Below are 15080 nucleotides of genomic sequence, written 5' to 3'. Positions count from 1 at the left end.
CCTTGTTTTTCTAACAACTACAGAGCTATGGGGAGCCAAGAAACCAAATTAAAAACAAACTCTCCTCCTCAATTTTCATGTTTAGCATATTACAATATGGTTCTGCTGTTACTTGAATGTTCCTCATTGCATTTTGTGAACAGAGCAGCATGTAAAAAGACCAAAGCTCACTGAGTGCCATTGTAACTCCTTTTCGGGGATGAACATGAACATATTGATTTTTTAGTCAGCAGGGCTTTTATGACCTGCTGGATGACAATGAAAAATCAGCGAAGCTACCCACTGTGATGTTTTACAGTGTCCATGGGACCTGATGACATGCATCTACAGGTCCTGAGGGAACTGGTGGATGAAGTTTCTAAGCCACTATCCACCGTATTTGAGAAGTCGTGGCAGTCCAGAGAAGTCCCCACTGACTGGAAAAAAGCAGAATATAACTCCCGTTTTTAAAAAAGGAAGACCTGGGGAACTACAGGCCAGTCAGTTTCACCTTTGTGCCTGGCAAAGTCATAGAGCAGCACCTCCTGGAAACGCTGCTGAGGCAAATGGAAGATAAGGAGGTGATTGTTGACAGCCCACATGACTTCACTAAGGACAAATTGTCCCTGACTAAACTGATGGCCTTCTGTAGTGGAGGTGCAGTGTTAGTGGATAAGCGGAGAGCAACTGAAACCATCTCCCCGGGCTTGTGCAAAGCATTTGACACTGTCTCACAAAATATCCTTGTCTCTAAATCCATGTTTCGGATTTGTTTGAGGGCAACCTTAGCGAGTTTACTGATGACACCAAGCTGTTTGGCACGGTTGATGCACTAGAGGTAAGGGATGCCATTCAGAGGTACCTTGACATGCTGGAGAAGTGGGCCTGTGCTGACCTCATGAAATTCAACAAGGCCAAGTGCAAGGTCCTGCATCTGGGTTGGGGTTGCTTGATAGGAATGGTTGGACTCAGTGATTCGGTGGGTCTCTTCCAACCTGGTGATTCTATGATTCTGTGGTCTTTAAGGTGACTTCTAACCCAAACCATCCTGTGATTCTATGATGTAGGGAGATACACGCACACTGATTTCTAAGCAGACCATGTTTATCTATTGAACCATTAAATTTGAAGAAGGACTGACTTAAACAACTTCAGATTTTTCCACTTGCTTTTCTTTTGTTAAACATATTTTATGGTACCTGTTTTTTTCTTAAGTTACATTTTTCCAAGGATGAGTTGTGATTTGACTGTGGAGTTTCCCATAAATGGATTTATCAAGATAAATTGCTCTAGCAAAACTATATCCAGATGCATCAGGCTCTAGGTTTCTCAAATGGAGGTGAAGCTGAAAATGTGACCTTAATTGAAGCTATATCCTCCCTTCACATTCACATGTTGTATGCATTGTAAGCATGCATACACATGTGCAAGGAGAATAATCTGATCAGCTATGGAATATACTTATTTCTCAGACACTTTGACAAGAAGAATAGGTTATCTCTGTTGATTCCAGAGCAGTCATGCTAACTGGTGTATGCTAAGAAAAGTGTACATGTGTATTACTATCAAATTACGAGGACAGTTTGTAAAACAAAGTTGAAAAACACCCATATAAGCTTAATATTATTTTCAAAGAATGATAAGAGAGAGGGAATATCTAGATCCAGTGCACTTTACATTTTCTTGGTAACTTTGCAAATGGAAGTAGGGAACAGGAGAGGGGAGGTAGAGGTATGGAAGATTACTGTGACATTTTTGTTGACGAGAATGACAACACATGCAGAAGAGACTGAAGACTTTGATGCCTGTTGGTCTCAGACAAACTCACTACTGTTCACAGGTCTGGCAGTAGTTTGCACAGCATATGCCACAGAAAACGGCTAAGCTGTGGTATGTTCTCAGGGAATAGGGCTGCAGCGTTACCTATAATATTTTTCAAAAAGCCTAAGGTTTGAAAAATACCTCCTGAAGCTAGATTTCAGTGCATTTGACGGTACATATTTGTCCAGTGCTTTTGGCAAGAAGCTGCTATGGAAAGTCAGAGCAAAGGCTAGGTCATATTTGACTGTATATGACATGGTAGAGGAGGAAAATTGTTATATCTCATGGTGGAAGAAAAAGAAGGTGGGAGCAGATAACCTAAAGTTTCTGGAGACCTCACTGCTCAGAACTTTGAAAACCTAGCTTTCAGCCTGTATGGTGCTATAATTTCCACTACCTGAACACTTCTGTTGAAGTCCTGACACATCAAAGTGCATGTTTAGCTCAGACCTAATTCAAACTTTTTACAATGTAGTTGCGCTATTACTAGAATACATTTGTACTTATCAGTACTGGAATTAATGAAATCAGTGTCTTACAACAGAAATGAGGGTTCAGACAGTGAAAGAGCAAAACCTATATAAAAGCCAAAAAATGCCAACAACATTGTGGTTTACTGTTTTTATTATGTGGGTTTCCTTTTTTGACTTACTGAATATTCAGTTCAAATGAGCATTAACAAAAATGCAACAAATTCAAAGGACATTATTTTTTCATCTGCTTGTCACAATAATAGTAGCCTTGAGAAAGTAACCTTTGAAATTTAAGCCAAGAGTACAACTTTTTTTTTGTACGCTAACTTTTTAAAAGCAGAAAGCCAACATGCTAACACAGTTTAAATGGATTTCTCTATATAGGATATAGATGAAAATCAACTTTATTCTTCAAGTTTGGGATAGCATGCAACTGAGACTTATTAGGAAAGACTTTCAACTGTATATCAAGCATCAAGCTTTCAGAATAATTGTTATACTTTTATCTTTTTGCCTTTTTTCGGCTCTTGTATCAAACATTTGAGTGAACTAAGAATGTAATATTCAGCAAAAATAAGACTTCTGCTGTTCTCTGCATATTCTGGAGGAAAATAACTTATTTTTGGCCATGTACACATAAACCAAAATATATTCTTCGCATGGGGAAAAAAAAATAACCTTCATTTGGTCCTATTACTTTAAATCCTGAACAAAATCTAGCAGAAAATTCAGTTATTCTAGACATAAGTTACTGATTAATCCACATTGCATGCAAGCAGTTAAGATCTGTTCTTGAGGTCAATAAGTTGCAGAGACAAAATAATTAGTTCAATAATTAAGCATGAGAGTAGAGCTGTTAAAGTGAATGTTAGCAATTTGGAGAAGGTATTATGTACTGTTTCACTTTGAGTGAGTGATCTTGCTGTTAATTATTATCTACCTGATAATCTAGCCTATCTGATTTAGTCACCAGACACTGATTAACGTTGTCATAGCTAAATAACTCAAGCTCTGACATACATATAACTTGTTATTTACATGCTATAGTCTGATTAAAATATTAAACTAAACTGATGAAATATCTGATCCACGCAGCTCTTCCAAGGCTGTCATACTGCTCCTGTCATATTTCCCTGGAAAAAAACATATGGGAAATGTGGATTTGAATCAGAGAAAAAGTTTGTCTCTGCCTTCTCGAGCTTCTTAAGCTACTGTGTGGTACTGCACTTTGAGTCATGTGATAGGGGCAGATAAGGCCTGAGTGAGAGGGGGGATGAACCAGCTAACCCAGCTCCACTGGGCATAAGGAAAGACTTACAGTCTTCAGCTATATCACATAGTGCATTTCACCAGACATTCACTTTCTTCATGGAGCCCTTTGGAAAAAAATCAGCAGTTTATTAACGTTTGATGGTGTTATTTCAGTTAAAAGTGTAGGGTTAAAATATGAAATATTTGTTTATCAAGTCATGTAACAAAACACTTGCTTAGTTTACTGTTGCATAGGATCACGTGTGAGGTCCACAGTGGGAAATCTGTGGTTTATAGGCACTAAAAGCAGTTACTCCACTGAGCTGAAGAAAGACCCTGTTGTATTCATGTCCAAGAGAAGAGTGATAGGCAGGTATTACAGTGATGCATTAAGTTTAACCTGGTTTCACAAGGAAATGAAGCATATATAATTGCAGCATGTGTCTGTGCAATAGTTTCTCAGCCTGCTTTGAGTGTGAGCTTGTATGCACCAAATTTGACAAAGATGCAGATGCCTGATGGCCCTTAAGTCTCCTAGAATTCAAACAGAGTAAGGGTCAGAAATGCTATTCACATATTTACTAGGATAGGGACTGTTTTGAGAACGAACAAATTTGCATAAGAAATCTTAGGTGTTGGTAAAACTTTAGTGAGTGCTTACTGTTTCCTGACAACAGAATCTAATCGCAAGAAAAAATTCTAGTCAAAATGAGGTTTCATCAGTTCTGCTGCTCAAAACAATTTCTTATTCAAGTGGTCAGTTGACTTCTCCTTCCAGGGGAATAAAGACAGAAGTGGCCAGCCAGCTCCAACACACAACATGTTATAGTGGATAGCTCCCCTCCTACAAAAGCCAAGAGACTCCTGTAGAGAGTTTTTTCCAAGCTTTAGACAAGTGTCAGGAGAACATTAAACTAAATTTGGGGTTGCTTCTGTAATTGTGATCTGGTTTTAGGGGGAAATTGATCCAAGAAATCTGTCCTGAGATGAAAAGTAACCCTTGAACAGTACACCTATTTCTGTCCCAGCTTTCTTAGCCTTTTATGTTTCAATATGAAAGCTATGGCAGCTGAAGTTGGTCAGCATTTAGAAAGTTAATGTCAGAATAGAGAAAAAATATGATGTAATCAACAAAGCAGTTCGAGTTTTGTGGCAGAATTGTATCTAAAACAGCTTTTGGTTGATCTGGTCCTACTGGTTCCTGGCTGAATCTGCCACAGCAGTGGAATGTGCTTTTGGAAACCATATTTTTCTGATTGTGAAAGCTTTGTCTGGCCCTAGGTTGCCATTAATAGTGTGCTGTGGGATGTGGTCATTTATATTAATGAGTCAATTTAAAACAAGAAGGTCTTTCACTTAGGACTTCAGCTAGAACTTTGTGTACCAGAAATGACATTTTAAAGATATTTTCTTTAATCCATTCACTGGGGAAATGAAAAAACCCCACATGCATAATAAAAGCATATGTGATTTACACTGAAATATAGAAGTAGTGTAATGCAAGTCTTGGGAAATGAAATTCTTGGGAAAAGGAACAAAAGAAGTACAATTACATTGGTTAAAGGTTTTTTTCTACATTTTTACCGATGTATTCATACTCTAAAAGCATTTAACTCTATGAAATATTAACATCCAATACAAGACATATTTTTGATTTTACTGTTGCCACATAATCTACCTCACAATCATTTTTCAACTTCTCTGAATCCTAGCCCTTTACAATGTCAAATCTATTAGTTAACAAATCCAATAGTGTAGAGAATATATGAGAATATACTTGGAATGGTAAAGAGCAAGAGTAAATATCAGGTATATAAACTGAAGAACATTTATGAATGGGATGCTCCTGGAAGAAACAAAAATACTCTTAAGGACTTGAAAGTAAAACTTTAATTACAAAGTATCAATTTCTGTTGTTTAATAGAAAATAATGGATAGCTTAATTACCTGAGAGAGGAATATAGTCCACCAGGTCTCAAAGTGCTATGTAAGATTCAAGGATGCATAAAAACATGCTTTATTTTTCATTATCTTGATAGGTTTATAGCCCTTAATCTCAACAACAATAAAAAAAACCCCAAATCCCAGTTATTGCAATATTTTTATTTTTCTGTTTTGATCTATCCTGACCTGGAACTCAGTGATTTTCTAGTCTCAGGTTAGTGGAAGGTCTCACAAAGCTTTACTTAAAGCTCTAATGATATCCTGCATTAGCCTCCATCACTCAGAAACCATGCCAGACTGTAGAAGCTACACAATTGTATCAGCTATTTGTTTCTTTCATGTCCTACTCAAAGACTCCCTGCAGGCAGCTTTTCCAGCTATATTTGGCATAATGCTTGCCCTTGGAGATTCTTGCATAGATTTGAGGCCCTGCTCACAAGATTAATTTGCACATGGCATACAAATATGGCGTGAAGACAAGCCTTGTCAGTCTGATGCTGTGATGGAATTGTTGTCGTGGAAGTTGTACAAGCAGGGAGCATGACTTCTGCCTTCTTACAGCAGCAGTGACTATGAAAGTGATAGTCTGGAGTAGGGTATTCTGACAGGAGAGAGAATCTAGGATCATTCACAATATCAGATGAAAAGCAGAAAGGCATGCTAAGTTACACACAGGAAATACAGGGAGACGGTAGTGTTTCAGATCATTTGATTGAGCTAAGAGATATGGTGTGGTAGGTGTGAGGATGGAAGAAGCATCTCTGGGTGAAGATTTCTAATTTTCATATAGCAAATTGTAACCCGAAACTCTTCTCTGCTCATATACTTCTCACACCCCTGCTCCAAGGACAGAACTTTGTATTGGAAATGGAGGCTAGCAGAGACAACAGGAGCAACTACAGGAGCTGCTGATTAAGTGTTCTGTATCCTGTACCCTGGCTTCCCATTAAACCTCTTTATATGTGATGAGAATTTATATCCAGGTCAGTGTGCCAGACTATGTCAGTGTCCTTAAATAGGAATCAGTTTTTCCACATTTGGGTAGAGTCTCTGCTGGCACGTACAACGGTTAAATCTAGGAAACTGTCAGACACCTCTCCCAGTACTTTAGAAGCGAACTGTCTTTGTCATCTTAATAATACACATTTTGGCAATGACGGTGTGTGTCATGGCCTTGCAAGTATTTCTTCTCTTAAAATTCAAGATAAAAAAAGAGAGAGGGGAAAAAGAAAACAAGAACAGCAATATTTTTTTCCCAATGAAAATACACAGCAATTTTAGGTTTTTTGTCTGATTTCCAAGGTTATTGTGAAAGAAGAAAGGCAAGGTGATAATTCACAACTGTTTTGATATGAACGCAATGGAAATTAAAACATATGCAGCCTAGATGTTGTAAAAGAACACACACAGCAGACACTGATGATTCATAGGCAATGTTCTTCTTTCCTAAACCGAAGCTCCAATCTGATATATGAAGTGCTGTTTTGCTGTCTAGTGGTGAAATGCAAAATCTCCTGTTATCTTGCAATCATTAAAGGCTACCTGTCCCTCTAGGGAAATGATATTGCCCATATCATATTTTATATGTACACACCACACATAAATTTCATTCCATAAAGCCAGTGTCCAACCTTGCGACAGATGCATACTATTGGACAGCTGCAATATTTAACGCAGACACTTTAATTCTTATACAGGTTAACTTTGTTCAGTTACATTTAGAAGACTGGATGTCCATGAAGCCTGCTCTTTCCTTCTCATATACACATCTGCCCTACCTTGAACAAGGCTGGATGCAATAGCAGCTCTGTTATTGCTGTCATTCTGAGTGCAAGAACTGTACAAAACCCATTTCAATGCCAACATGGTCCCAGGAAAATAGCTGAATTTCTCTATTTCCAAAGAAATGGCGAAGTTGCTCAAATTTATTATTTTATATAAGGTTTTGTTCTACTGCCTTGTGCTGAATACCTTTTCAGATGAGCTCCTCACATGAGTGAGTTCCTTATTCCAAGCCTCATCCCTTCTGAGTCTCCCATCACCATTCAGCTGTTCAAGTTCTGCTACTTTCTATTTCCCCCCAGGACTCAGTTCCCTTCCTTCTAGTCTATTTCCATATTCTTCCTGACACAGACACCAGCATAGCACCTCGCACCTTTGTTCAGCTCTTCCAGCTAATCATTCTTTTCTCCTTCTCTTCTGCTATTGCTGCTCTATTAATGGCCTCTAGAATGTCCTTTAACTCAGTGAAGCCTGGTCATGCAGCCCTTATCTTTAAAACATCCCTGTCACCTTCCAGAGATGAACCATTCCTCCAATAACCAGGTGTTCAGAGAAAGAAGGCACTACTCTTCTATCTCATGTGCATGGAGAATTTTGTATAATTTTCTACAGATAACCTGATCAGGTCAAATCTAGCAATTTGATTCAACATTCAACAGAGAAGGATCCTTATTCTGATCTATTGAGTGCCAGCACTGGACTCAAAGAAACATGAATTGCATTGTACTGCAATGACAGAAGTTAGTTTTACATTGTGCTGCTGTGATTGCAAATGCCGCTAACTACCAGAGGAACCACAACTCAGATATTTGGAGGTTTTTAGTGTGTTCTCTTTCAGAAGAAGATCTGAGTAGCCCTTTCACAAAGCTCTGATAGCTTTAGGGTTCTGTTTCAATATTCTGCTAGCTAATGATCCACACATTTTTAGAGAGAATAAATATTACCAACATAGTGCAGGACCAAAGCTCATATCCATTGAAACTGATGAGGACATTCCTACTGTCTTCAAGATGAGAGACAGGTCTCAGGAATATCTGGCTTTTTTAAGGGACAGTGTTTAAAGAAAGAACTCCTCAGCACTGGGGAAATGGTTGCAGTAATGTGCTATCCATGTTTTAAGAAGTAATCTCCGCTAAGGAACATCTATTTCCCTTTGATAAATTATATATCCTAGCAGAGCAGAATTAAATGCACTTCTTGAAATTTAAATGAAAAACATTATTTGGTAATATGCTAACAATTAATAACTGTGAGACAAACGCACAAGACCTTATCCTGGAAATTTGCTTGCCCCACTGAAATCTTCATAAATGTAAATAATGATCTGATTCTATGCCTATATTCTGCACCAGCTAGTGAAAACATTTAAGACTCAGCATGAATCAGTATAAAGAAATTTCTGCACATTCCTTTGCTTTCATCTGTCATGTACGGACAGTTGTTTTCACGGATGTAAACAATTACCTAATATAAAAATCTTCAGCAGATGGCATCTGAAGGCTTCTGTTTTGTAAAGGTCCAAGTAAGCTTGCTGTGCACTGCAAATGACATCTTGTTCACTGCTGTTTGCCAAGATCAGAACTGTGCACGCACAAAGGAACCAAGTGATCTTGCTGCATAGTATCTCCCTCAACCATGCACAGAAATGGAAAATTGGTAGGTGAATTTATCATAAACAAGTAGATATTAACATGAAATGTATCTGTCCAGAGCTCAATAATTATGCAGGGTACAGGTTGTCAACAACAGTCTCTGCTTTGCAGCAATTCTTTAGATACTGAAAGAACAAAATGAGTGCTTGCTAGTTCAAAAGGAGAAATCTCCACATCTCCAAACTCACCCTGATGCTACAGTGCAACAAGCACTCTGGTATGCTGACAAGCAGTTTTATTTTGTCTGGAATAAAGTTCCATGGTATATCTGCTATCTGACCTGGCTATTCAGCTGAACAGTGGTAGTACTACTTTTGTTAAAAGTAACTACTACAAGTTACACACAGGGATCACCCACAATGCACTCCTGCCAACTCTCCGGCCACAAATGTCATCTAAATGCAATCAGGCAATGGAGAAAAGGAAGTTTTGTTCCTTGTCCAATGTATTCCTCAAAGGCTGGAGGAAGGCAGATTGATTCAGTCAGAAAGTTCATGCACTCCACCAGCTGAAAGCATCAAGTCAGTTAAGAATATAAAAATTAGAGACGAAGTACTTGAAATGGTAACTCTTGATGTTCCAGCCAAGCTGAAAAAGTTTGTGGACTCCTGTTGCTAAAGTGATTGATAAACCTTCCTGAAGTATTGAGAGTGGGTAAAGAATCAATAGTCCCAAATACTGGAATTAGGCTTAGGTTAAAAAAGATCAATCAAATTTCGAAAGACTCAGTTTTTAGACTTCCACTTTTCCTAATATTTCAAAATAGAATCAAGAAATTACATATTCTTCATCTGGCATAATCTGACAGAGTAGATAGAAGTAATCAACACTGTATCCTGAGTATTTATTTTACTGCACCATTATGATAGTCAAGAAGTCTACTTTTCATCAAAGAAATGTTGTTTAGAAGGAACCTCTGGAGGTCTTCTGATGCCACCCCCTCTTCAAAGAAGGGTTACCACCAGCACTAAGATTATGGATTTGCCTAGTCAAGTCCTGAAAACCTCCAGGTTCCATGTAGAATCGGCCAACTAGAATATATTTTATGTTAACCAGGAATAAAAGGTGCATGGAAGAAATTTAAGGCTTGGCAGTGTGTGTCTGTCTGAGGAACTCACTAAGCGTGTACAGGTGTCACAGGACTCTGTCTACTGAAAGGAAGCATAGAGGACTCCTGTCCATGCTAAAGAACCATCACTCCTTGGTTGCTTCAATACTGGTGTGGTTTTCACAGTCACATATAGGCTTACACAAGTGCCTACACAGTTGTCCATTGTTGTAAAATTAGGTGGGTCACTGTGATTTTTTGAACTTAAATATGGCCTGGGCCATAAGGTTGCCCTGGATCATGCAGAAGACAATGCATCGTTTTCAGCCTATTGACTGCTTAGCTGCTCAGTTAGCTTTGCCACACCACTGTAGTTTAATTGCTAAATATTTGCCACTTTAGCTCCCCATCTGTTCCAAAGGAAACATGAACATTAACTAATATCTATGCTATGTTTGTTATTCTATACTACCACGGCTGAAAGAAACAGATGTGTTTTAAACACATGTTTTTGCCATTAAAGGAGAATAGTTCATAGAGTAAAATCATAGAATCATTAGGTTGGAAAAGACCTTAGAAACTTCAACTGTACCTGTCTACTTTTAAATCCCATCCCCAGGTAACTCATCTACCCATTCTTTAAACACTTCCAGGGATGGTGACTCAACCACCTCCCTGGGCAGCTGTTCCAGTACTTGATAACCCTTTCTGTGAAGAAATTTTTCCTACTATCCAATCTAAACTTCCTCTGATGGAGCCTGACACCATTCCGTCTTGTCCTATCACCTATCACTTGAGAGAAGAGACCAACACTCACCTCTCTGCAATCTCCTTCTAGGTAATCATAGAAAGCAATAAGGTCTCCCCTCAGCCTCTTCTTCTCCAAAAAAAAAATTAAAATTAAAAGACCTTGGTTTTATATACAAAGGCCATGTTCACAAAAATGTGTATGGAAGATCTTCTGGGCAATCAGCTAACAAAACAACAAGAAAATAGTCTAGATCAGAAGAACTGAAAAAATGTCTAGATCAGAAAACAAATGTTTTTATTGATTAGCTTGAAGGCATTGTAATGAAATATTTTTTCCAAACAATTTAGAAAAAAGGAAGATCGTTTTATGCAATACATATGCATATATAATTAACAGCATTTAAGTACTTGAACTACATACATTTCTATCCAGCAGAGGGCAGAATGATGATGATATAAAAGTGAGAGCTTGAAGAAATTTTTGGAAAGCAGTTTGCACAAAAGAGTGTCTAGCTTGATATTGTGTCAGTAAGTACTGCAGATCCTATTGACTGCAGCCTTACTTTTCAGTGTGCAATCTTGCTAAAAAGAGCTTCTGAGGTTTCCTTAGGCATTTAGAAGAAAATTCTCCAGCCTTTAATAACATTACAGTCTATCCATATTTTCCAACAGTGTATCAATGGCAGCTAGAAATGTATTGAAGCTGGGTAAGTAGAGCAAATAGCTGTTTTCCATAGAGTGACATCAGCCTTTTTTGTTTCATGTATTACATCTGGGACTGTGTTAAAATATTTCCCTTATCTTCCCCTTTTAAATAGAGCAGGATTAAATTTTATTATAGTAAAACTGCATAAACGGACATTAAAATACAAGTTATGCTTCAAACAGCAGTACCAGTGAGTTCACTTATTCTTATGTCTGCAGTACCATTATGGGCTTCTCTGGCTTTGTTAGACTGTACTCTGAGATCCTGTCTTCCCAGGGATTTAACCTGTTTGTCTTGGGTTTGGTGTCCCTGCATAGCAAATTTGCACAAAAAAAAGTGTGCAGAAGTCCCTTTTTATTACGAAGTAACCTGTTTGATTCATGTAGGGTGGACACACAGTGGACACAGTCTACCTGGTTTTCTCCAAGGCTTTTCATATAGTTTCCCAAACCCTCCTCCTAGACAGATGGCTGCATTCTAATCCAGAGCAGTGGTCTGTGCAGTGGATGGGGAGTTGGTGAACAGGCCATACCCCAATATCGGTGGTAAACAGCTCCTTTTCAAAATGGAACCTGTCACAAGTGGAGTGCCTCAGGGATTTTGTCAGGCTTAAGGGAGGTCTTATAGTTGTGTTCCAGTGTTTAAAGGGTGGCTACAAAGAAGGTGGAGACTCGCTTTTTACAAAGAATCACATCGAAAAGATGAAGGGCAATGGGTACAAGTGACTCCCGGGAAGACTGCAATTGGACACAAGAGGACAATTTTTCACAATGAGAACATTCAGCCATTGGAATAATCTCCCTAGGGAAGTGATGGAAGTGTCCCCAACACTGGACATTTAATATTCATCTGGACAGGGTGTTGAGCCATCTTGTCTAGATCACAAGGTTGGACCAGATGGGCCTTGAAGTCCCTTCCAACCTGATATTCTATGATCAACGGTAGCTAGGAACGTGTTCTCTTCTGTTTCATGTAGCACATCTAGGGCAGTGTCCTTATCCTTCCCTTTGCAGTACGTGATCAAATTTTATTTTGTAGATGTGGAAATACTTCTCTGCTTTATGTTATTGCTATAAATATGTCTTGTTAACTTGCAAAAAAAATACACTTTGGTGGCAGGAAAGAAGCCATTTTCTCACTGCAGCTTACAACTGCAACCAGTATAAAATGATGCTCTATTATATTTACGTTTCTTTGAATGCAGAGTAGAGAAAAAATAGGCTGTGTGCTGTTCCACTGAGGCAGAGACGGTTTATTTAACCTGCTGAAAAGGATGCTAACACCCTAGATTTACGATTATTTGGACTGGAAGAAGACAGAGAAGCAAGGTCAGCTTGGCTTAGGCTTACAGACACAGACGTTCCTGACATTGACTGCTCTGAGCTGGGTCTTCCTTGAAAGCCTTTGTAGAATATTGCTTATATTCCACTGCCTTAAAAGAGCATGAGAAGCAGTTGCTAGCAAGGCTCACGCAGCAGCAAACACGAGTAACACGAGACATTATTTCACACGAAGCAAAGCCATCCACCATGCAAGAAATGGGCTTTTAAAAGCATGGGGCAAGATTATGGACAGCAACTCTGATAAAAAGTGTCTGAAAAGAAACAAGGGTAAACGCTAAGTGAATTTAATTTATACATTAAAAAGAAGTAATAATTTCATTCAAAAGCCAGCACCCATCCCAGTCCTGTCCCCACATCTCTGGAGGCATCCAAGCCCTCCCTTGGCTGAGTTAAAAACAGCTACTGTGATTTTAGCTATAGCATGGTTGACTGCTTACATCTAGCAGACAGCATCTGCTTGAGCATGTTATTCTGACTCTTCTATGTACCTGTGAAGGCTCACTAGCCTGGAGCAGAATTTTGCTAAACGCGGCAGCAGACTTATAGCAAAAAACATGATGGATGAAATAATTGTGACAAACCCTAAAATATCTGCTGAACAAATATTACTGATAAGAATTAAGAGGCTGAGGCCAAATATGACAGTCCTTTATGTGCAACTTCAGTTTTTGCATTCATGTAGTTGAGGGAGTCCAGCTCAGGTCCAAAGAGTGGGGGTAAATGGAGTTAATTACAGCTGGAGGCCAGTTACAAGTGGTGTCCCTAGGGATCAGTGCTGGGTCCAGCCCTGTTCAGTGTCTTTATCAATGACCTGGATGAAGGCATTGAGTGCACCCTTAGCAGGTTTGCGGATGTTACTAAGCTGGGTGGAAGTGTGGATCTGCTGGAGGGTAGGGTGGCTCTGCAAAGGGATCTGAATAGGCTGGACTGCTGGGCAGAGACCAATGGCATGAGGTTTAACAGGGCCAAATGCCGGGTCCTGCACTTGGGACACAACAACCCTGTGCAGTGCTACAGACTAGGGGATGATTGGCTAGAAAGGTGCCTGGAGGAGAAGGACCTGGGGGTGTTGGTTGACAGCTGACTGAACATGAGCCAGCAGTGGCCCAGGTGGCCAAGAAGGCCAATGGCATCTTGGCTTGTATCAGAAATGGTGTGACCAGCAGGTCCAGGGAGGTTATTCTCCCTCTGTACTCGGCACTGGTGAGACCGCTCCTCAAATACTGTGTTCATTTCTGGGCCCCTCACCACAAGAAGGATGTTGAGGCTCTGGAGCGAGTCCAGAGAAGAGCAATAAAGCTGGTGAAAGGGCTGGAGAACAAGTCTTATAAGGAGCGGCTGAGGGAGCTGGGGTTGTTTATCCTTGAGAAGAGGAGGCTGAGGGGAGACCTTATTGCTCTCTATAACTACCTGAAAGGAGGTGGTAGAGAGGAGGGAGCTGGCCTCTTCTCCCAAGTGACAGAGGACAGGACAAGAAGGAATGGCCTCAAGCTGCACCAGAGGAGGTTCAGACTGGATATCAGAAAGAAATTTTCCATAGAAAGCATCATCAGGCACTGGAACAATCTGCCAAGGGAGGTGGTTGAGTCATCATCCCTGGAGGTATTTAAAGGATGGGTAGATCAGGTGCTCAGGGGCATGGTTTAGTGGCAGATAGGAATGGTTGGACTCGATGATCCAAGAGGTCTTTTCCAACCCAGTGATTCTATGATTCTGTGATTCTATGATTAAAATTTGCGTCTGCATGTTTCGCAGAGATACTTAATTCTGTGTGTTTGCTGAAGCAAATATACTCCCATTCCAAAACTGAATTTTGATTGCTGCAGAGTATTGGATATGTATACAGTGCAACTAGGGAGATAAATCTGAGTATAAGGGCAGAAATAAAATCAATTTTCTGTTTTAGAAGCAGATAATTGATTTTGGGCTAAAACAAATCTGCTGTGATTTTCATCCTGGTTTTGTGAAGTGTCATGCTGCTTGTAGAGAACTCTTGCTGTTTTATTAGTTTGTGAAGATAAAGGATCTCAGTTTGTTGTTGCTCAGTCTTCACTGAATTCACTCTGCAAGCACATTCAGCAATTTTCTTTGTATTTTATGGACTGCTGAAGTAAAAAATATGTTGCAGGAAATACTTGTTGCTACCCAATTTCAAAAATGTTTACGTGTGCTTTTCTTTAGCATATGAATAAGCTCAGTTAGTCATAGAAAAAAGAATGACACGTGGATTTATATAGATGTGTTTAAGCACTAACTGAACTGAGGCCTAAGGTATTAGAAGCCTGTTACTGGTATAACACTGCATTACAGCTTTTAAGGCCTTTCTTAAAT

General features: G+C 39.4%; 1 protein-coding gene across 1 annotated transcript in view; it reads left to right on the top strand.

Moving 5' to 3' along the window:
• COL15A1 (collagen type XV alpha 1 chain) overlaps positions 1-15080 on the top strand; it is a 119374-nt gene that overhangs the window by 24879 nt on the left and 79415 nt on the right. The window lies entirely within an intron of this gene.

Source organism: Phaenicophaeus curvirostris, chromosome 3, assembly GCF_032191515.1.
Source record: "Phaenicophaeus curvirostris isolate KB17595 chromosome 3, BPBGC_Pcur_1.0, whole genome shotgun sequence".
NCBI lineage: Eukaryota > Metazoa > Chordata > Aves > Cuculiformes > Cuculidae > Phaenicophaeus > Phaenicophaeus curvirostris.
This window is presented reverse-complemented; position numbering and strand designations above follow the sequence as displayed.